Source organism: Pelodiscus sinensis, chromosome 28 (assembly GCF_049634645.1).
Source record: "Pelodiscus sinensis isolate JC-2024 chromosome 28, ASM4963464v1, whole genome shotgun sequence".
Classification (NCBI taxonomy): domain Eukaryota; kingdom Metazoa; phylum Chordata; order Testudines; family Trionychidae; genus Pelodiscus; species Pelodiscus sinensis.
Window position 1 is genome coordinate 7559702 of NC_134738.1, and position 24444 is coordinate 7584145.

Consider the following 24444-nt stretch of genomic DNA (forward strand, 5'->3'; position numbering starts at 1 on the left):
TGATTTGCCAGACATCACATGGGATGTCAATGGGAAGTCTCTCGCAGACTTTCAAAATGAGTGCGATTCTCCTGATTCCCAGTCACCTAGTGAATGAGCTCCCAGTCATCATCCTTCTCCTTTGTTGTAGATGCTGAGTGCCCATAGTTCACATAGACTTCACTTTGAGTTGTGGGTGCTCAGGCCTTTGGTAAATCAAGTCACTAACTTGTGTCAGTAAATAATAATTGAATATTATGAGGTGCATTGGGGTTGGGGGGTGGGGGGACAGTCTTATATGGGAAGAGAGGCAGTACCTGAATGATAAACCTCCTAGTTACTGGTATGTTTACCAATCAACCATTTATCTTCCCTAATCTTAGGGCATATCTTCACTCACTGCGCCAGAGACTAACGTTATAGCTTTCGATTTAGCGCGTCTAGTATAGACGCGTAAATCAAATGCTGAGGGCAGCTCTGGCTGGCTCCTGTACTCCACACAGTTGTAAAGAGTAAGGAAAGCAGATGGGAGTACGTGCTCCAATCGGCCTCACACAGTGGAGACAGTGCCAAGATTGGCTTAAGATAAGTCAACTCAAGCTACGTATTCTACGTAACTGGCGTCGGTTTACCTTAACCTCATGTTTCAGGTCTAGTGTAGACCTGGCCAAAGTGCCTAACAAGCTGAATGTCTTTTTCTAGTATTAAGTGAATTTAATATACTTTATGAAATCAACACATTTGTAGCTGCATGGTAAAACCGGCACATGAATGTTGCATACTTACATGCTTGTTGTTTTTTTTTCCCCCCAACACTGCATGGTGTGTTCAACAAAACCTCCCATTGGTCTCTTCTAGCATCTTTTCCCATTTTACCAAACAGAGAAACCTGACCTTCCTCAGAATCGATTGTGTAGACCCAAGTCTGTATCTTTACAAAGTACAAGTGGTGTTTCCTTTCCCTCTATGCATACAGCCTTATCAAGACAGTATCTAAGGTTTCTCTTCATTGAACCCCCAAAAAATATTATTGCTGTATTTTAAGATAGGATATCTAATGCATGCTCACTGTCCCGCCGTAAAATCCTAATGAAGATATGGTTCTGTTTTTACCATGAGGTCGCTAGAAAAGGTCAACATTTTACGCCTGCCCTTTTTTATCTGGTCTATTTTCCTCATGCTACAAACTACTGCCTAGTCTCCCCCTAGGATATTACAGCGGAATGCCTACGGTATGTTACTTATCCCACAGTAACACACTCCCTGTGTGAGAGTACTCATGCTTTTTTTTTTTTTTAAGTGAAGACAACCTAAGGATTGACATGTCTTTAAAATATCTTTCTCTTCCTCCTTTCTCACTTGTGTGTTGCTCATTTCACAAGTTCTTTGTGTTCATGTGGGAATGACTGGGTGTGGTATCTGTTGTGGTCTCCCTGAAGAAAAACTGAATATTTTAAAAAACAATCCCTTTTGCCTCAAATTTTATCCGCCATCTGTCATAGAGGAAAAGAAAACCCTCTCAGGGAGTAAATGATTATATTTCCCCAAAACCTAGCAGTTTAGGACTTGTTTGTATAAATAAAAATAACATCCCACTAAAACAAATTAGATGTATTCAGAAGCATTCAATGAGCATCACTTTGAATGGATCTATAATGGGGTTTTTTAATTAAATGAATATAGTCATTTCATAGAGACAGATCTCATTAGTACGGGAATACTGAGGTGACCCTTTCCCTCTAATTGCATTGCATATGTATGGAGGGGCTCTGTATTAGGGTTGGTTTGAACGGATTTATGTGTGGTTGTGTCTTGACATCTTCTGTGCATTGAAAAGGTAAAATATCCCTGCTTTTCAAGGGAAGATGTTAAATATTCAGCAATATAAATGACTGTTTACCATTGCTTGCCAAGAGTGGGATATGTACACACTTCAATATAAATAACCGTGGCCCTTTAAAGGGATTATTTTTGTCCAACAGAATTAAATTCTATTGAATTACATTGAATTCCTGTCTTTTAGGAGACAAGACACTTTTGTTATCTGTTGACATAGCAAAGGGACAGAAATATACATTTCGGCTGTGTCTAGACTGGCCAGTTTTTTCCGGAAAATCAGCCGCTTTTCCGGAAAGACTTGCCAGCTGTCTACACTGGCCACCTGAATTTCCGCAAAAGCACTGACTTCCTACTGTAAGAAATCAGTGCTTTTTGCGGAAATACTATGCTGTTCCCATTCGGGCAAAAGGGCCAGTGTAGACAGCTGAGATTTGTTTTCCGCAAAAAAGCTTTTGCGGAAAAGCGTCCATGCCAATCTAGACGCTCTGTTCCGAAAATGCTTTTAACGGAAAACTTTTCCGTTAAAAGCATTTCCGGAAAATCATGCCAGTCTAGACGTAGCCTTCCAGTAAGACTGAGAAAATGCCACCTTTGTATCTCTCCACTTCTTTTCCTCGGTCTTTGATGCACAACACAAAACAGCCCTGATATGATTGTACTGACATTTTAACAGCAGCATAGGCCTATCTATTGCTTAGTGAGAGGCCCCGTGTCTTACTTTACAGCACTTCCAGTGGTGTTTTTTATACAAATGCTTAGGGGGAACCATATGAACCCAAGATATCTGTGGCTTTGTAAAGGCCCCAGTGTAAGTGGCTTCATCAACTACAGGCTGAACCTCTCTAGTCCAGAACGCTCTGGTCCAGCAACATCCATAGTCTGACATGATTTTAGTTAACTGGATCTCCCCTTATCATGGGTATGGCCAAGTTTCCCTCAGTCCCACAAATTTATATACAGCCACCAGTCCTGGCTCTGAGTGTTCTGTGTTGTTATTTGGCTCTAATTTACCCCTAAATGTCTCCTAACAGCCCAGAAAGCAGTGGAAGTGTTGACCGCCTATGGTCTAGAAAATTTTCTGGTTCAGAATCGGTCAGGTCCCAAGGGTGCTGGACTACAGAGGTTCAACCTGTGCTCACTCCTCTGAAACTGACTGACTGGGAGTGTCCTGCAGGAAAACTTAAAGTAGTGGGTGCTGAGGATCTGCAAGAAACTCCAACTGCTATCCCACAAATCCTCAGGTAATTGCAATGTTGGCTGAGTCTCAGTGCAGGAAACTAGCTGGCCCAGATGCCGCTGGAATCAATGGGAACTCTGAATACTTAGCCTCTTTGAAATCCAGGTCACTTCGGTGCTTGACTATGAATAACTGTGGGCCATGGACATTTGCTGACATAAATTGACACTGACTTCAACTGTGTGGCTTTGGTTTACTCCCCTGGAGGCTATGGCCAAGTAAGAGAATGCTAGGAGCCTAGACCTGACCTGGCACGCTGGTCACTAATGGATTAACTATACCCTGTAGAATGGATTTAGACTGCTCAATGGCTAATTAAGCAGGGGGCTGATGAGATAATGAGCTCAATTAACCCATCAGCAGGGAAAAGTTAAAAGGCAGGAGGGATGCACAAGGGGGAGATTAGCAAGGGCCAGGAATACAGTTTCTGAATGAGGAGGATCTTTCCATCCCTGGAAAGAGGGCGAACAGAGAGATAAATGTCCCTATGCGGCATAAAGCAGCACTGAAGAACTGGTGGAGGGGATTTAATAAAGAACCCACTGGCGCTTCTATAAGCATCCGGCTAGTTTGTAGTGGTCCAAAGGGTGAAGAAGAGAGCCTTCTCACAGGCCATTGTATGGAGATTTGAAATTGCAGGATGGGATTATGAAAAGCATTTACTATTGACATAACACTGCTCTCGGGGAAGTCAGCACGTGTTTCACCACTGACCTGAGTGAGAACAGAGCGAAGTCTGTGCCGAGCACTTCTGCAAATCCCAACTCTGATGTGTAACGTTGGAATTGTTAATTGCAATATGTACACATGCTAGTAAACTGATTTCTCAGCATAATTTGAGCATCATTTGCATGTGACTAGCAGGAAGCAACTGAGCTTATAATATTTCAGTATTAAAAATGAATTGCTCTTAGATTATTTTCCATGTCATTAAACTCTGTCATAGTGATTGCACTTTAAAAGTTCATTCCAGTCCTGTTCACTTACTAGTTCTAGCGATGTTTCCCATTTTACATCTCAGAACTATCAATGGGACCTAAAAGATCTCTAAAACTAGACTGAAATTTTCAAACGCACCCACTGTATCTTTGCAACAACTTCCTGGGTACAGAATTATGGACATTAAAGGCTGCAATTAAATGCAATCTTTTGCAAACACACGCTTTCTGTAATCATTACCATCTTTTCAAATATCATGATATCTTGTTTGATTACAGCAAATACTTGGACTCAGGATTCTTTATTTCTATAATGAGAAGAGCTGGCTGAAAAATTGATTTTTGTGTCCCTGTGAAATTTTGACAAAACACTTTTTCCATTATCACTTTCTGCAGAAAATGCTGACTTGTAATTGAAATTTTGAAAACTGAAATATTTTGGCCAGACCCTCTAGAATACTAATTTTCTAGGGGTATGTCTACACTAGCCCCCTAGTTTGAACTAGGGAGGCTAATGAGGGCGACCGAAATTGCAAATGAAGCATGGGATTTAAGACCTCCATGAGGTTTAATTGTTAATTGGAAGTATGGGGTTTATTTCGGAATCGCCTTTCTCTGCCGCGTGTAGACGCAGGCAGTTCTTCCAGGCTAGTCAATTTCCAAAAATGGCGACTGCCCAGGAACATGCTAATGAAGCGCGGGATATTTCAATCCTATGCTTCATTTGCAATTTCAGTCGCCCTCATTGCCCTCTCTAGTTCAAACAAGGGGGCTAGTGTAGACATACCCTAGGTGTTGTAAGAAATATTGAAATTTTCCAAAGACAGCAGACATTTTTCACACAAAGAACAAAACAAAAAAATCCATCAAGTAACCGGTCAAGAACAACTTTTGACCAGTCCAAATACGAGGGCTAGATGTTAAAATTGTGGGGTGCCACAAATCTCTGGGAAGGTGCACCATTTCCAAACGCATATTTCTTGCCATCCATTAGATTCAGATTGCTACCTCTAATTCATGGCCTACAGAATATTCTATACAGTATGGGGGACCTAATGACTGCTGATCACAGGCACTACTCTTAGAATTGTAGAATCACAAAACACTAGAACTGGAAGGGACCTCGAGAGGTCATCGAGTCCAGCCCCCTGTCCTCCCAGCAGGACCAAGGATTGTCTAAATCATGCCTGATGGGTGTCTGTCTAACCTGCTCTTAAATATCTTCAGTGATGGAGATTCCACACACACATCCCCAATGCAATTTATTCCAGTGATTCTTATGATCATGTCTTGCATGGGCTGTGCGGGAAAAGGAAATATTTCTTGTACGCCATTTCCCCCCCTTCTTCTCATGCCCATGCACATTTTGAAGGCTGATTAGCACCTGACCAGCTAATATTTATAAATTACTGTGGGATCCTCCGATGAACAGATGCTGTAGAACCTTGACATTTCCCCCCAGCCAATGAAGAAATATATATTATTGATTTCCTACAGTAAGGATTTTTGGAGCTATGGAAGTTGAGCAATATTATCATAGAAACTGATTTTGCCAGTGTCAGTATCATTTTCTGTATATGATCTAAATTGTGTTGAATTAGGAGAAATCCAAAGCCATTCATGGAGCTATGTTGCAATGTTTGGTTTGGTTTGGTTTTAATCTGATGCACATTTTCGTCTTTAGAAAGCTGTGTCAGGATTTTAAGTTCTCTTTTTGGAAGTCTAAAAACCATCAGCCTCTAGTGGATTAATAGTTCAAATAGTTGCAACTGTGAAGCTTGTCTGTTTCTAATGGACAGCTTTACTGGAAGAGCTAAAAATGTCAAAGCATCATTTTAAAATGTTAATTAAGTTTCAGTCTTTGCGGACAACACTCTTAATCATGGTAACAGAGTAAAACAGCAACCCTCAGAGTTCTCAGTGTCACATTTTATTTGGATATCAATTTATTCCCTCTCCTGTGTATCACTTCAGCTCATTCCATTCAACCTTTTACTGAAAATAAATAAATAAATCACTTTACATTGGTCTGGTCCTTGGAAAATTTTGAGTGAAGAAACATCCATGTTTCAGATTCTGAAATGTTGGAGCACTAATGTGGGTATGCTCCTTGTAATTTTCATACAATTAGTTTTGGGCACAACAGTGAACCTAGAAATCTGTACCCGATCAGGGAGAAGTCTTTATCCATTTAAGAGAAAACAGGTGCCGCAGAGTGATTTGGCTCAGTATGTAATATGTCAAACTTTAACTTATGCAGCATCTTCCTCAAAGCCTTTTGCTAACAGTAGTCAGTTAAATAGGCTTCCCATGTGAACCCAGGATGTTCTTTAGGTATTAGTATATGAATTTTAGAAAGAGAAACAGAGGCGCAGAGGTGCTAGCACATGAAAGCATCCATGGTCAAGGATAACACCTAAGCTTAAAGTTAAGAGAGTGCTTTTCTGAATCAGGAGCAGAGCAGTGAAGTGACTTGTCAAAAGTTACATCAATTGTAATTTTCATAGTCACTGGGCACCTTTAGCTCCCTTGAACATAAATTTTGCAGCTCTGATCTAATAGATGTGAAGTGTACAGACTTCCAATTACCTGCAAGGAGAAATTCTACATTATTTTTATAACTTCTTCATCGTACCAATGGCATTGCAGACTATTGAATCTTCAGCTCATAATGTCATCTGAAGCCCTTGCTCTGTGTGTGTGTGTGTGTGTAGATATATATGTAACCTTTATAACTTTCAGCCTCTAAATCATAAATGTGAACAAGAGTGAGTATATGCATGCGTTTGCATGCACACACCCACCCACCCACACATACACACACCCCATCCCTGGATCCAGACATTAGCAAGTTGAGAACATTCAGTTCTAGGTGAAAACTCTAAGGCTTGGACCCTTCTTTAATAAATATTAGAGGCTGTATCTAGACTACATGCCTCTGTCATCAGAGGCATGTAGATTAGACACATAGGCAAAGTCAAATGAAGCCGCAATTTAAATGATCGCGGCTTCATTTAAATGTACATGGCTGCCGTGCTGAGCCGACAAACAGCTGATCAGCTGTTTGTCCGCTCAGCGCGCTAGTCTGGACGCTCCCCTGCCGACATCAAAGCCCTTTGTCGGCAGCCCCGTTATTCCTCGTGGGATGAGGTTTACCGGGGCTGCCGACAAAGGGCTTTGATGTCGGCAGGGAAGCATCCAGACTAGCTTGCTGAGCGGACAAACAGCTGATCAGCTGTTTGTCGGCTCAGCGCGGCAGCTATGTAAATTTAAATGAAGCCGCGATCATTTAAATCGCGGCTTCTTTTGACTGTCAAAACAACAAATCTACATGGCTCCGCCGACGGAGCCATGTAGTTTAGACGTACCCAGAGTGAGAGATAGCTGAAGTGGTAATAGATTTTCATTAGACATGGAGAATACCTGAGCTCTAATAATAAAAAGACACATTATTGTTTTAGATAATGATTCATTAGTGCATTTACACAATATTCATAGTTATTTAATAGTTTATAGGGGAAATAAACCTTTGTGAATGGGAATCATTAGTATTATCATTGCACAAATAATTTTAATGCCACTTACTGCCTTTGTTAAGAACTGTGAAAGTCAGAAGCATGTTTTGTTTCTTTGTTTCTACATTCCAAGAGCAATACCCAAGGAAACAAAGTGTCTGTCTTGTTAGCTGGAGCTAGCTTAGAACATGTGATTGGACCATGTTTGCTTGTATTAGATCCTTTGATGCCATCTGGAAAGCATTTGAGAGAAACAATCTAATTAGAAACAATTGTGCTCTTTTATGGTGGTTTCTGTATCACTCTTATCTTTCTCTTTTTAAATGTGTTGGTATTACTGAGACAAGATGTGTTAATGAAGATGATAATCATGATTATTTACATCACTTTTCCCATCCATAGATCTCAAAGCATTTCACAAAGAAAAGTCAATATTGTTATCCCCATTTTACAGAGAGGGAAACTGAGGCATGCAGCCAGGGCATGATTTTACCCAAGATTAACAGAGCCAGAATTAGACCTCATATCTTCTGATATCCTTTTCCTTGATAACACTGCCTCTCTGACATGTTGGATTTTTTAAAATTAATCTGCTTCCTATTTCAGAATATTCTCCCCTGAAGTCATAATCATTGGCGACATTGCAATACTCCCCAGTTTTTATAAGTTCCAAATACTCTGTTGGATTTTAATCCCAAAAGGTGACATGTACACCTTAATAATAACTTGGACAGGAAATTAGAGTTAGTGAGTGAGTTAGTTTTCATGCTTTTCCCCAGAATTCTGAACTTTTGTGATCCACAATTTTTTTCCATGTTAGATCTAGGATGGATTGCAAATTTGAGTTCCAGCTCAGGAGTCTACACATTTCAAGGTTTTGTTTTGGACACATCTTTCACTTTGATGCCATTCCCAAAGAGACCATTGTATGAATTCAAGTGATGAATAAGAACCTACAGGAGTTATATAACTTGTAACCTAAAAAATAATTGGAGCACTTCAGACTCATCTGAAATTAAAGTTTGTCATTTGGAGACCAAAAAAATCATTCCAGCCCCCACCAAAAATAAGAAAGAAAAGGCCATTTTGTTCAGATTGTCCTTTTAAAATTCTAATATTTAGAATAATACAGATTAGAGTTGGCAGTTTGTTTGGATCATCTAATGCATTCCCAAAGGGATAAAGTATATCTTCCAGTGTCTTATTCCAGACTGTCTCCAGAGTCAAAATATTCATTGGGACATGGCATGAGAAAGTCGTATGCCTGGGAGGAGACAAATAAGAACATTTTTTAAAGAGTTTATGTTCTCCAATCCCCATCACTTATTGCCCTTCCCTGGCACCATCTGATTTGCCTGTTATTCTCCTCACACTGAGAATGCAGCATCAAATGGTATGTTTACACTGTACTCCGGGGTATCATGCATCTCATGTAGACATACCCAAACTAGTTCTAATCTAGCTAGCTCAGGTACCAGTAGCTATGTAGGCATGGTAGTACAGCCTATCCAGTCCTGCTCAGAATCCCGGGGGATAACTTGGGTAATTAAAGATGGTTAAGACAAACTATGCTTTAAAAGAGGGAATTTAACTTCCATGGTTGGAGGAAATCAGGTGCAGGAAACCACATATCTAAGCTGCAGAATTGCTGAAGCAATCATTGCAATGTATCTTTACCCACAAATGGTCAGATCACTGTTCTACAACCTGATGGACTGACTTGTCCAGTGTGCAAATCACTTGAATCCCAGATCAAATTGGGTGTGTGGGTGCATGTGTTTTAGGCCACTCGCCTTGATAACGAGGCTTAATGCAGTGCAGAGCATTATACTGTGGTGAGAATTCTTCAGCAATTTTGAATATATTTCACTTAAGCCATTATAATCACTTCAGTGTGCTTGGAGCTGGGACTGAATGAGCTTATTGACATATACAGCAGCTTACTCCTACATCCACGCCGTTTTCTTCACAGCAATAGTACCTTCTAATGTGTCCCCCCTTTAATTATTTCCATGACTTTGAGCCATTGAACATTATTTCTCTCAGCTGTCAAGCCCTTGCAAACGGTTTCATCCCACTGAGTGTAATAGCATTGCTTTAAAAAAAAACCCAAACCTAAGTTACAGCTTGATATAGGGCTTGCTTTGTTCTTGCCAAAGGAAGGGAAAGTACTAACTAGACGTGCAGGCTGCGCGTTGTGTCTCAGCTGCACTTTGTAGGCTGGCTTTCAAGCTGTCAAAAGGATCATCAGAAGCAATCTTGGGGAACGCTGTAGTGTGTAAAAAAAACGCATGGTTTTGAGCTAGCTGTGTGCCTTGTTTAATTGTCTATTCATAAATATTCTTTGTAAATGGTGCCAAAGAGAGAGAATTGGGCTTTTTACACCATTGTTTTGATCATTTTAATAACAATCTTGACTGTTTTGATATGACTTGGGCCATTTTTTTAAAATACACCTCAGCCCGCCGTTCATTTATATTTTTGTTAAATGTCTGCAGCGTGGCATTCAGGTATTAATTTCAAGAACTTTACTTCAGTGCTTGGTGGGGTAATTACCTTTATTCTTTATGCTCTAGCAGTCCTGCCTTCTGCGTAAAAGTGTCTCCTTCTCCAAAGGGTTAGACCCTTCACTCTAAAAATAAATGTGTTTGGGAGGGCGAACAGGGGAGGAAATCAGATGAGAATTGTAGTGTACAGTGATATGCTGTGGTCTCGGTAGAGCACCTAGAGCCACCAGTCCAGAAACACATGAGGGACCTTCAGCCACACTGAGGGGCAAGAGGAGTGGATAGTAGGCAGCGTGTGTGCATTTGTGTGCATGAGTGTGTGTGTAACAGACACACACGTGCATATTCATGGTCATTCTGATGAAATCTTTGTGACCTAATATGCAACATGGGCCTCACCCTTTCTGTAACCTCAACAGCTGTTCCACAGTCCACCTACCTGTCCTTGCTTTTTTTCTACATTCATTCATCACTGAATTTACTAAGATGTTGAAATACCACAGTGTGGGGGCCAAACGTTTTGGGAGACAGGCTCTAGACCTGCCGGCCCTGAGCCTGTGCATAGGTTGGCTCTCACGAGCAAACTTGCATGCACACTGAAGCATTTTGCAGGATTGGGCTAGAGATAACGTCAGCTGCAGGTTTTCATTGCTGATGGATGAGCTGACACGGTTTCTGTCCCTCTCTCGAGTGAGATACACAGAAGAATTTTCTGCAGATTAAAATCTTCTGGGGGCAAATCCTTCCCTCTCCAGAGCCTGCAAGAAGTGATTCCACTTCCAAGGGATTCAAGGAGTCTGTGTCTCTTACGCAGATATAACTCAGTTGTGTAGAAGCTACTGTCACTTCCAAGCTTGTTGGAGTGTGGGGCTGGGCTTGGGAGAAAGAAATCAGCTGGAGGAAAGGACAGAGGCTTCACTTCTGTCTGGATCTACTGAGCCGAGATTCATCAAACTCCTGAGATGCTGCAGTAGCAGCTCTGCAGCGATTCACTGCTATGGAGGATTGATTTCCTATAGAGAGGGTGGAAAATGTTTTTCCTATCCTAGCCTTCCCCCCCCCCCCCCCAAGATTTTAAAACATTTTCCTGCCAGGAAACATGATAAACAGTCACTTGATGTGGGAGATTTTTGTTTTCATATAACTTTTTAATCACTTACGTCACAACGTGCCTTGTAGCATTTAGTTCTATTTACGTATGACAGCACAACTAGCCCAGTTTCATATCATAATGAATCGAAATGACTGGCAATCAAAGGTTCTTTGAATGGGGAAGGATTGAAAATCACCACATATGTACTCATTCCGCTGTAGTTGCCTTTTGATTCAATTAACTAGCTTCTCCCCTCCCCCCCCATAATTAGTGTTTTCTAGTGGTTGGGACTCAGGACATCTGGGTTCTACCCTTGACTTTGCAATCAGCCATCGTCTTACTTTGTAACCTTGCACCCACATTTTATAATGTGACCACTACAGTTGAAGGCTGCAGTCCTTGGAAGGTTCTGCAGCATGGCAGGTTCTCACATGCTGAAAGCTGAGCAGCCAAAAACAGAACCACCCAAAATCTCTGGATGCCTTAGAACATTTTCTTACAACCTCTTCATGCCTCAGTTTACCCAACTGATATAAAAGTATAACACCACCTGTATCACAAGAGACAATGTGAACAACAAATAGTGGGTTCAATTCTGTGGCTATACTGCATGTTTCACATTCAGAGATGCTGCAGGATCTGATCCCAGGTGGATACACTCAGGGTACATCTACATGGTACACTTATTTCGAAATAAACTATTCTGGAATAGTCATTCTGAAACAGCTTATTTTGATATAGCAGATCTACACTGCAGGGAAGCCTCAATTAGTCCGAGGCAGGCTCCCCTAATGTAGACGATTTAGACCCCCAGGAGGCACTGGGGAGGAATAACTTAGAATGGCCCCAGTGGGGGGCTATTTCAAAATAGCAGCAGTGGAGCATCTACACAGGCCTTATTTCGAAATAGTTATTTTGGAATAGGCTTATTCCATAGAATGGGATTTACAGATATCAGAATAAGCCGTCCATTATTTTGAAATAACAGGCTGTGTAGACGCTCACATTGTTATTTCGAACATAAGAACAGCTATACTGGGTCAGACCAAAGGTCCATCTAGGCCAGTATCCTGTCTGCCAACAGTGGCCAATACCAGATGCCCCAGAGGGAGGGATCACAACAGGTAATCCCCATATAATCATCCCCTGTCACCCATCTCCAAAGAAACACAGGCTAGGGACACAATTCCTATCCATCCTGGCTAATAACCATTGATGGACCTAACCTCCATGAATCTATGTAGCTCTTTTTAGAATCCTATTAAAGTTCTAGCCTTCACAGCATCCTCTGGCAAGGAGTTCCACAGATTGACTGTGCGCTGAGTGAAGAAAAACTTCCTTTTGTTTGTTTTAAATCTGCTGCCTATTTCATTTGGTGACTCCTAGTCTTATATTGTGGGAATAAGAAAATAACTTTTCCTTATTTACTTTTTCCATACCAGTCATGATTTTACAGACCTCTGTCATATCCCCCCTTAGTCTCCTCTTTTCTAAGCTGAAAAGTCTTTTTAATCTCTCTTCATATGGGACCTGTTCCAAACCCTGAATCATTTTTGTTGCCCTTTTCTGAATCTTTTCCAATGCCAATATATCTTTTTTGAGATGAGGCAACCACATCTGTACGCCGTATGCAAGATGTGGATGTACCATGGCTTTATATATTTATTTATTATTTACTTTATTTTAAATATTTTTACCTCGCCTCTCTATTTAAAATATTCGAGGCGACTTACAAAAATTTGAAACACAATACTAATATATATGAAGATTTAAAATACAAGACCACAGAGGGACATAAAACCTGCTAAAACATAGTGAGAAGAGGAACATACACATACAGACTCAAACACCAATAAAAGCACGAGTAAAAAGGTGGCTTTAGCCTGATGCCGAAACAATGCTAGCATTGGCGCCATGCAAATATCCCAAGGAAGAGAATTCCATAGCCTCGGAGCAAAAGCTGAGAAGGCCCTGCTCCGCGTAATGTTAACCTTATCTCCACAAGTGGGTGAACACGAAGCAGAGCCTCCCCAGCTGACCTCAATCCCCGAGCAGGTTCATATGGGAGAAGATGGTCCTTTAGATACCCCAGACCCAACCCATTTAGGGCTTTATAGGTCATAACTAAAACTTTAAACTGTGCCCAGAAACATACCGGAAGCCAGTGCAGCTGCGAAAGCACTGGCATAATGTGCTCCGTATAACTAGTGTTACTTGAGACATGAGCAGCCGCATTCTGGTCCAGTTGAAGTTTCCGAAGGCTCTTTAGAGGCAGCCTCACATAAAGCGTATTACAGTAATCCAATCGGGATGTAACAAGAGCATGGATCACTGTGGCCAAATCATGACCTCGGAAGGGTCGCAGCTGGCGGATCAGACGAAGCTGCCCAAAAGCACTCCTGGCCACCGAAGAAATCTGGTTTTCAAATATTAAAACAGGGTCCAGGAGGATTCCCAAGCTGCATACCTGTTCTTTCAGGGTGAGAGTAACCCCATCTAGAACAGGTGCCATGCCTTATAGAGGCAATAAGATATTTTCTGTCTTATTCTCTATCCCTTTTTTAATGACTCCTAACATTCTATTTGCTTTTTTGACTGCCACTGCACACGGAGGGGATGTTTTCAGAGAACTATCCACAATGACTCCGAGGATCTCTCTCTTGAGTAGTTGCAGCCAAATTAGTCCCCATCATATTGTAGATATAGTTGGGATCATGTTTTCCAATGTGCATTACTTTACATTTATTAACATTAAATTTAATTTGCCATTTTGTTGCCCAATCTCTTAGTTTACGAAATAATGCAGTGTAGACTCACCCTCAGAGAGTCCCAGAGAAAAGGCTCCGTGTACATGGAAACATCCTATTATGCATGACATTATGCGGGGCATGCTCATGAATGACATTACTTCCCAGAAGTCTTTCTTTCCAACATCCCCTTAGAAGTCCTGGCCTTGTTTCTTCACTCCTTTGCACTTCATGTAGTCACATGCCAGTACAGAATGGCGACACCTTGCCTTCACTTTACACGTCAGACAAGGTAAAAGACAGTGGGGAATCAGACCCTGGCTTTGGAGTGAAATACAGGTGTCAGTAGCTATCCTCTCAGGAGTTTCCCAGCCACATATCTCTGTCAGCATCCTCCACACACCTCTTTTACACCCTTTTCAAATCACTTGACACAGGAGATGAGCATAATGCTGTCCATGTAACAGAAACCACATCCAGGTTGGTGTCCTAGGTCTTTCAAAATTATCCGGCATTCCCTGCTTTTCTGAGCTGAGGGGAAGGATATATTCTTTGTTCTAGAAAGTTTATGTCTCTCACCCCTGGCTAAGTCCTAGTGGGATCCTGGCTGCTTATCTCCTTGTATCAGCTACACCTATTACAGAAAATGGTGGGTGAGGAAAAGGCAGGAGAAGGTGCTATTAATAACTGGTGTCTGCTACTGCTTTGGCAATATAATAATCTTTCTTACAGCACAATGCAACTTACTTGACTCATGTCATAAAACTCAAGTCATATCTGCCTGCCATTAAAAAGATTTCTCCGGCAAAGGAACTTGCCACCTTCACAGTCAGGTTGAAAACTGTTAACCTCCTGGTCATGTTTATTCACTTTGATTAACCGTGTTACCCACTTCTTCCTTTCCTCAGGTAAGTCTTCTGGGCCCGCTGAAAAAGCACCGGAGGGTATGCTCAACTGCCATGCAGGGAGGGAAAACTGCTACAACGCTTGGCACATCCCCACACTTGACAGGCACATCCCCACACTTGACAGGCTTTGACTGTGAAGTCTTCTGGGCAGGAACATTGTTCGGTTGTGAGCGTCTATAATAGAGCATTAAAATGCTACGGTAACATGCATCTTGTGACAGGCCTGGCACAGTGGGGCCTCAAGCACTCTTGGGGGAACTGTGGCAGTACAAAGGTTGCAATGAACACAAGAATGAATGTGATGGAGAGAGGTGGGGGGAGGGAAGAGGCGCTAGCCTCATGGCCTGAGCATCGGGGGATAAGCCAGCCCGGATACCAGGATGAGCCCCACCTGTGAGTAATCAGATGATTCTAGCACACATGGAATAGGAAATTGCAAGCAGAGTGGGGAAGCCCAGGCAACTGCAGCTGTGTTTGTAGAGACTACAAGAAGCAAGGGGTTATCATAGAATCCTAAGGCTGGAAGAGACATTTGCCTATTCCTTCAGTGCTCTCAGATGCATTAAATCCGCACGCATGGATTTGTGTATGTCTAGCTTTTCTAAATAGTTCTTAACCTGTTCTTTTTCCGCCGAGGGCTGTCCACCTCTTTCCCATACTGCGTTGCCTAGTACAGTAGTCGGGGACCTGACATTGTCTGTGAAGACAGAGGCAAACCGTTGAGTACTTCAGCTTTTCCCACATCATCTGTCACTGGGTTACCTCCCTCATCCAGTAAGGCCACACCCCCCTTGATCACTCTCAGGTGAAAAGCTCAAGAAGCAGAGGAGGGGGAGGAAAGCTCTTCAGGCACGGAAGCCTGAGGGTATGTCTACACTACCCCGCTAGTTCGAACTAGTGGGGGTAATGTAGTCATCCGCAATTGCAAATGAAGCCCAGGATTTGAATTTCCCGGGCTTCATTTGCATGAAGCCGTCCGGCGCCATTTTTAAATGCCGGCTAGTTCGGACTCCGTGCCGTGTGTAGCCGCGCGGCACGGAGTCCAAACTAGCCGGCATTTAAAAATGGCACCGGCCGGTTTCATGCAAATGAAGCCCGGGAAATTCAAATCCCGGGCTTCATTTGCAACTGCGGATCACTACATTACCCCCGCTAGTTCGAACTAGCGGGGTAGTGTAGACATACCCTGAGAGATTGCAAAGAACCATCTGGATGGTCTGGTGGAAGGAGACAACCTGTAGGCAAGAGGTGGTGGGAAGCAGCCAGACAGTCACCGGGAAGGTAGGGTTTGGCCCCTCAGAAGCTGGGATACAGACTCAGAAGCTGGGAAACCGAACTGAGTTCTCCAAGGACCGTGAGGAGGGATGGGAAGATGCTTAGAAGGCAGTTCTCTGTGTAACAAGGAGTTTGTGGGCAAAGCACAGGGCTGCTGTTCTATAATGAATCTTCCCTATAGACGTTTGTCAATTTTCTGAGGTGAAATTCACTTTTGTATAGAAAACCAGCACACAGTCACCATGCATTACTTAAGATCTCTTTTGAAGGCTTAAATAGGCCTTAAATTTTACATGGGCCTCATGCTAATCCTACCCGAAAGACTAATTCAAACTCAGTTTACTGTTCTATAAGGTGTTAAAAATTGCTCAGTGATCTAAATGTTACATTCCTTGCTCGAAACTGACACAAAAACACTGGCCAACAGGAAAAGCAACAATTCATTATTCACCTTGAAGTAGAACCTTAGAAATCAATGTGCTGGGTGCTACACAAACATCACAAAAAAGAAAGCCCCTGCCCCAAAGATCTGCTTTGCCCTTCTCAAGGACCTTCTGTAACAAACTATGAACATCCCTTTCAGATAGGCAAGTGATACCAATATGTTCTACCTACTAGAAGAATAATATTCCCTGAAGTAGTTTTGAGTCTTCTAGTAGCTCTCGTGTTTTATGTTGTGAAATCCTCCAGAAACAAATCAGAATAGCCGTATGTATGAAGAGAGGTCTGTCATGCTTATGTGTAAGTAGTAAAAGGTATTATCCAATTGGGCCCCATGTAGTTGTGTGATTTCTCTAATTCTGTTAAGAACAGAAAACACCCATTTCATAGGTGAGAAAACTGAGGCAAATCAAGAGTTGTGCCACCATCCTAAGGGTTCCTCCCTCTGTATTACTCCACTCACACACTGAATCTTCCCCAGACAATCATCCCTACCTCCTTCATATCCAACACTGTTAACAAGCCACCTGACAATGACTCACAAAAACAACATAGCCCTTTTTAGGAGGCTCAACATTTGCTAAGAAGGATGGAGTCACATGCAAACTCTGCCAGCCTGTTGCAAGTAACCAAACCTTTCTGCCATAGTTGAAAAATGGAAAACACGCATATTTTATTTCAAAGAAATGGGGAGAGAAGAAAAAATGACCTATGCACTTATGTATCAAATCAAGTCTCTAATGATCTGAAAGCAGTTCCCACCAAATTTGCCACTTGCCCATTCTTAATCATAGCAGAAATATTTCTGCATGCAAACGTTGACCTTAGAATTTTGTATTTTTCATACTGCATTTTTTCTTTTAACTTCTATTGGATCTTTATCTTCCCTTTTCATTCTATTTATGGCGAACATACAATATGTCTAGGTACTTTAAAAGTCATATATATAATGCAGAGATACATACATTCAGTCACCTCACTGGTGAGTGCTTCAGAGAGACGGTGTTTTAAAAGCATTGTGTAATTATAGTGTAATTTTGTACTTTTTCCCATATCTTTATCATCCTTGGAAACCTTGCCATATGTAGTTTTGAGCTACAATAAAAAGGTTTTCCCACTCACCACACTCAACATCCATAATCCATAACCATTCCAGCATTAGCTGGGTGCCTAGAGGATCGAGGTAAAAATCAAAGGTAACAAGAAGATTTCAACACAGAAGCAAAATTTGGAAATATTCACACGAGAGAACTGTTTAAAAAATCGCCAGAAGTCCAGTCATTGAAAGTGAAGCCTGACGGCAGGATTATCTCAACGGCTGCACATACTTTGCAGACAGGAATTGCTTTAATAGTACTCTCTTGCAAGCTCTGGTCTCTCCAAGGGAACAGTTTGCTAAACTGAAGCTGCCATGTTCCAAAGACTGAAAACCTCTCAAACATGTTTCCATGAAAAGCCTGGCTTCTGACTATAGAATTTTTTCGGTAATATTTTTCTAATGCTACATGTACCAGAGGAAAACCCCAAATTGCTCTCAGTGGATCTGGAGCTTATTTTCTTTCTTCACCACTGGGTTCCACAAAAGGTCATCTGAAGTAATAGAGGAAGGAATGTGTGTTTCAGCAATTAGAGCAGCGCCAGCATGTCTTATCACTTAGGCCTTGTCTTCACTACACGGAAGATTGACGCTGCTGCAGTCGGTTTTCCGGAGTTCAATTTAGCAGGTCTAGGAAAGTCCCGCTAAATCAAACTCAGAGGTCACCTCTGTTGATGCCAGTACTCCTGTTCCTCCTGAGGAGTACGGGAAGTTGATGGGTGTATTTGCTCCTATCCATCTCTCAGGGTACGTCTAAACTACATGGCTCCGTTGATGGAGCCATGTAGATTTGTTTGTTCGGCAAAGGGAAATGAAGCTGCGATTTAAATAATCGTGGCTTCATTTAAATTTACATGGCTGCCGTGCTGAGCTGACAAACAGCTGATCAGCTGTTTGTCGGCTCAGCGCACTAGTCTGGACACTCCCCTGCCGACATGAAAGCCCTTTATCGACCTCCCCGGTAAACCTCATCCTACGAGGCATAATGGGGAGGTCGATAAAGGGCTTTCAGGTCGGCGCGGGAGCGTCCAGACTAACGTGCTGAGCTGACAAACAGCTGATCAGCTGTTTGTCGGCTCAGCTTGGCAGCCATGTAAATTTAAATGAAGCCGCGATTATTTAAATCGCAGCTTCATTTCCCTTTGCCGATCAGCCTAATCTACATGGCTCCACCGATGGAGCCATGTAGTTTAGACACACCCTCACTGTGGAGACTGTGCAGAAACTTGAATTAAGGTACATTGGCTCCAGCTACATCATTAACGTAGCTGAAGTTGCATATCTTAATTCGACCTTCCCCTGTAGTGCAGACCAGGCCTTACTCATCTTGGAACTTTGGGAAGTCACTCACGGTGAGATTTTCAAAATCATTCAGATCTGGAGTATACCTACACTCGCTGAAGCCAATGGCAATTTTTATCATTGATGTCTATCAGAATAGAAATAGGCAATGCTGAGTGATTATGAAAATACCACAACAAATATGTTTATGGTCCTGCTTTTCTACATTTTGTGTGGAGAGGCTTAATTGCTCCAAGTTGTGAAAGGAATTAGACAGAGTCAAAGTTTTATTAACTAAGTCCTCTCAGCTCCAGACTTTATTTTCTGCTCCCCTCCTTCATCTGACATCCCCACACACTTGTTCACCTTCACAGCATGTTACAAACCTTTTCTGTTTACTGAGAGGCAGTGTTCAAGAGGGTGGATGGATGGAGTAATTGTTTTAATTGTTGGATGGAGTAATTGTTTTAGTTGTTAACACAGGAGTAGCAGCTGCTTGGTGCTGACAAATGTATTGTTTATTTTAAGTACTTAGATTCAGAGGCATGTTCATATCAATGTGAAAAAGTGGAAAATGTAGAGGTCCTATCTCAATTTTTTCTGATTTCAGAATTTTTCCTATTTTGATCAACCCTAAATGTAAGCACACAATCAAAAGTTGGTCACTTTTCACTTCTTTCTATAATCTTGTAGAGGCATTTGCACCATTAAGGTAACCTTCCTAATAGAACTAGTTGAAAATTTCTAAATTTCAATTTGAGTCAAAATGTCTAATTTTAAAAATAAAATTTTGAGGAAACTGTTTTGTATTTCTCTTAATTGACAGAGGCATTTTTGAGCTGGTCAAGATATTTCAGTTTTAGAAATACTTTAATACAATGTAGACAAGTCAGAATGTACAAAAACATTGTAAAAAATTCTCGCCTTTACTATTTTTAAGTATCTCGACTTCCAAATGCTAGTGAATTAAATGCTTAGTGAATTACAATCTGACCTTTGCCATTTGTAAGTGGTTCAACTTCACAAATGCTAGTGAATTAAACCTCAGTGTCCCTTTTGAGGTAGGTATCCTCTTCCTGATTTGACATATGGGAAAACTGAAGTGCAAGAAAGATGAAGTAATTTGTCCAAGGTCACACATTTATTTCAACCAGGTCTCTAGTCTTATACAGCACAATTTTCTGTCTCCATTTAGCATTCTGTCTCCTTCCATGGGCATGTGCACACAAACATCCAACAAAAAATCTGGCAAGAAAAATAGAATTTGTAGGCTGAAGCATTGGGGTCAGTGCTGTCCCTTGACTCTAATCCAGATCTAATATTTGTCCAGAGCCATGGGAGAAAAGAAGCTGGAACAAGACTAGTGCTTGTTGACTGGATGCAAATGCCTCCCTTTTATAAAAAAGCAAGCAAACAAACAAACACAAAAAAATCTGCAAAAGGTTTAAATCTGTTTACTCATATTTCCATTAAATTCAAAGATTCCAGAAACCCTTCCATGCCACTCACTTTGGTGTAAGTTACATGGTCTACCTAACTGGCTCACTACAGTATACTTGAAAACTTTCAAAGTACTTTCATTAGTGCTGTTTATTTTGCCCTGAGCAACCCAGTGGCAATCATTTTTGAAGGACATAGAGTAGCTCTTGGAGTATTAGCTTTAGCAATTCTGCAGCTTATATAAACAGCTTCTTACACCTGACTTCCTCCAACGATGGAAGCTACATTCCTCCTTCTAGAGCATAGTCTAGCGTAAGCATTTTTAGATCCAAACACATAAGAGTTAAAATGTGAGTTGTGGGAAGGAGAGTGAGGTGAGGCCATCACAGATCAGGCAGTCAGATGCCAGGCAGTCAAAATGGATTGGAAGGACCACTTCTTCCATGCCCACTACAATGCTATGCCCAACCAAGTGAGCTGCTTATTTAAACTTCCCTATGTCCTGTGGATTCTAAGCATGGGGCCATGCAGTAAAAATTAGCTAAGAGAAAAAGCTGCACTGTATGTGGTGGTTACAGCTCCTGAGATGTGAAAAGCTCCCACTGACTTCAGTGCACTTAGGTTCAGACCCATAGCTGATGTGAGCTTTTAACAGCTGGACTCTTGAAACTCACTGCTCACCAGAGAGTAGATCCTCTGCTGGTGTAAATGGATCAGCTGAAGCTAATGAAGCTATGAAAATTGGCATCTGCCTCCAGATATCTCAGGAGGTGTGGGATTGCTTCTGTCCATGGTGCTGATTGCTGACAGGCAGGATATTCTGAAACTTACCATCTCACATAAAAGGTGTGAGTGAATGGAGATATGTGGAATTAGAAATAGGATGTCAGAAAGCGCAAAGCAATTTCAGAGTCTCGGTTTATGTATTTATAGCCTAGCTTCAAAATGTGTGTGCCTGCATGTCTCTAGGTCTAAATTTTGGAAAAGTGCACCTGTCTATGAGTCTGCCCATCCCTCTGTGAGTCCATTTGTTCAAGAGCTTTTCTTAAATGGTAAAAGCTAGGACTACCACATTTGGGTTGATGCTTCCTCTTCTCATAACTTAAAGCAAAGTCAGGGTTTGGCTGTGCCAGGACACAGTGATATGCCTGGAATGTGATTGTTTCACAGAAAACAGAGAGGGAGGGATGTGATGGCAGGGAAAGTTATTCATGAATGACCACAGAGGGCAGCAAGCACTCCAGCAAGCAGCCATTGGCCAGCAGCATGGTCAGTCCTGAACTGGCCCCATGGAGAAGCTAGTGGGCAGCCTGTGCACTTCCTCTCCCCGCCCCGGGCTGGTCCTGGGTGAGCATTAGTGGATGCCCTGTGTGATCTCAGGCCAAAGTGGGGGAGGAAGGAAGATGGTGGTTGGGCCATGTGGTACCCCCGCCCTGGCCCCAGGGAGAAGCTGGCAGCCACCCCCAACACCTGCCTTCAGCTTCCCATGCCCTCCTCTGAGCTCCCCTCCTCCCAGTCCCTGCCCTGCACCCCCACACCCTGCCCTGAGCCCCTCCTCAACCTCTGACTCCTGCACCCTCCACTGCCTGCCCTAAGCCCCTCCACACCCTCAAACATCCCCAGCCCCCTTCCCTGAGGCCTCCACATTCCCAAGCCTCTGCCCTGACTCATGCACCCCCATACCACCAGCCCTCTGTCATGAAGGGGCCGAGCAACAATGAGGAGTGTGTGTGTGTGTGTGTGTGTGTGTGTGTGTGTGTGTGTGTGTGTGTGTGTGAGATAATTGTATTCGTTCAGGCTATGTCTGGAGTGCAGGCTTCTTTTGGAAGAAGTTTTTCCGGAAGAGCTCTTCTGGGAAAACTTCTTTCGAAAGAGCATCCACACAGCAAAAGTGCATCGAAAAAGCCATCTGCTTTTTCAGAAGATAGCGGCCACCTTGATTGGACACTATCCCGCATTTCAGTTGTGATTACTATGGACAGAGTGGCCACCAGGGCACCTGTGCTTTTTCCCGGAGCCCTCCTCTTCCCCATCCACACACACCATTTTCCAAAAGAGCTCTTTCAGAAAAAGGCTTCTTCCTCATAGAAAGAGGTTTACTGCTGTCTGAAAAACCCCTGGCTGTGTCTAGACTGGCAAGTTTTTCCGCAAAAAAAAAAACTTGCCAGATGTCTACACTGGTTGCTTGAATTTCCGCAAGAACACTGACGATCTCATGTAAGAAATACTGTGTTGCTCCCATTCGGGCAAAAGCCCTCTTATGCAAATCATTTGCACAAGAAGGCCAGTGTAGACAGCACGGTACTGTTTTGCACAAAAAAGCCACGATGGCTAAAATGGCGATCGGGGCTTTTTTGCACAAAACCGCGTCTAGATTGGCACGGATGCTTTTCCGCAAAAAGTGCTTTTGCAGAAAAGCGTCCATGCCAATCTAGACGAGCTTTTCTGAAAATGCTTTTAACGGAAAACTTTTCCGTTAAAAGCATTTCTGGAAAATCATGCTAGTGTAGACGTAGCCATCATCTGTTCTTTCAACTTTCTATCGAAAGAACGCAATTGCAGTGTGGACGTAAGTGAAGTTTTTTTTTCCAGAAAAACAGCCATTTTTCTGGAAAAAACTCTGCAGTGTAGATACTAGATCCTATAGGTGAACCAACATGCAATCTTGGTTGTTTGATGCCACTGATTCCCATCATAGAAGGACTGCATGGCAAAAATTTTGCAGGCCATCCAAAGATGACTGAAAGTTTCCAGACTCCCTCATGGATTAAAAGCTTTATCTAAGTGGACTAATGCCATATAAATACAGCTGTTGGCTATTGGTACTGTGACTATAATAATGTCTATAGTGCTTTGTCTAGACTGGAATACACAATGGGTGCGTCTAGACAGGCAAGATTTTGAGCAAAAACTTGCCTCCTGTCTACACTGTACTGTACAAAATCAGTGGTTCTTGCGCAAATACTTGGATGCTCCCATTCAGGGTTAAGCCTTCTTGCGCAAGTATTCTTGCGCAAGAGGGCCAGTGCAGAGAGGCAAGTTAATTTCTTGTGCAAGAAAGCCCGATGGCTAAAATGGCCGTTGGAGCTTTCTTGCACAAGAGAGCATCTACACTGGCATGGATGCTTTTGTGCAAAAGATGTCTTTTGCGCAAAAGCATCCATGCCATTGTAGACGCTCTTTTGCGCAAATACTTTTAACGGAAAAACTTTTCCCTTAACATTTTTAGTGCAAAATCATGCCAATGTAGATGCAGCCATTGAGTTTGAGGGTGCTTTTGATAAAAGAGGAGTTACATCTAGTTAGTAGAGCCAGGCAAAAACTTTCCTGGAAACTAAGAGTAGGGAAATGCCACAGGAAGTGTGTCAGCCTGTCCTACCACCTTCCTGTTTTATAGATGTGGACAGTGTTGCAATCCTGTGGCACTGACTTTGCTCCTGGATGTTGCAGAAGAGCTGTATGAAGTGCCTTGTCGTGTGGTGGCCCCTCTGCTTATAGATCTCAGCTGGAATGCCAGCCACCTGAGGAATTTACGTTTGTGACAGCTGCTCATTTCTTTATAGATACTGCTTTAAGTTGTCAGAACACTTTCAGGCATTAAGGACATGATTCAGCTATCACTTTGATTATAGTTCAGTGTAATTTAATAGGCATCCGTGAAATTACTCCTAACTGATACCCATCAGGAAAGAAAGGAAAATCCTAATTCTGGCAATGCTGGCAGAAGGTAGATAAGTATTATCCCTTCTTCCTTGACTTGACTAGACTAATCCCTGTTTTGTTAAGTTTCCAGAGACACTACAAATCTGACCTGCTTTTCTGGACATTTGGGAAAGATAATGGTGGACAGGCGGAGTACCAAGTATGGGTTCTGAGATGGTGTTGCTGGGTGATTTCATTGTTGAAAAAGTTTGCTAAGCATTCAATGTAAAATGCTAAGTGCTGAAACTTCTCTGGTGTCCTAAACTTTGGCTGAGAAACTGGGACAAATCCTGTGTCTACACGGCAACTGAAGGTGTAATTGCATGTTACCTAGACTTACCTGTGTCATCTTTAATTGAGCTAGCATGCTCAAATAGAAGAAGCATTGGTTTAGGAGCTGGCGTGAATTATTATAAGCATGCCAAGAACCTGGGAGTGTATTCACA

General features: G+C 42.3%; 1 protein-coding gene across 2 annotated transcripts in view; it reads left to right on the top strand.

The window, feature by feature from the left end:
• Nucleotides 1-24444, top strand: part of LRRTM4 (leucine rich repeat transmembrane neuronal 4) — a 492210-nt gene that overhangs the window by 215786 nt on the left and 251980 nt on the right. The gene's annotated exons all lie outside the window — the stretch shown is intronic.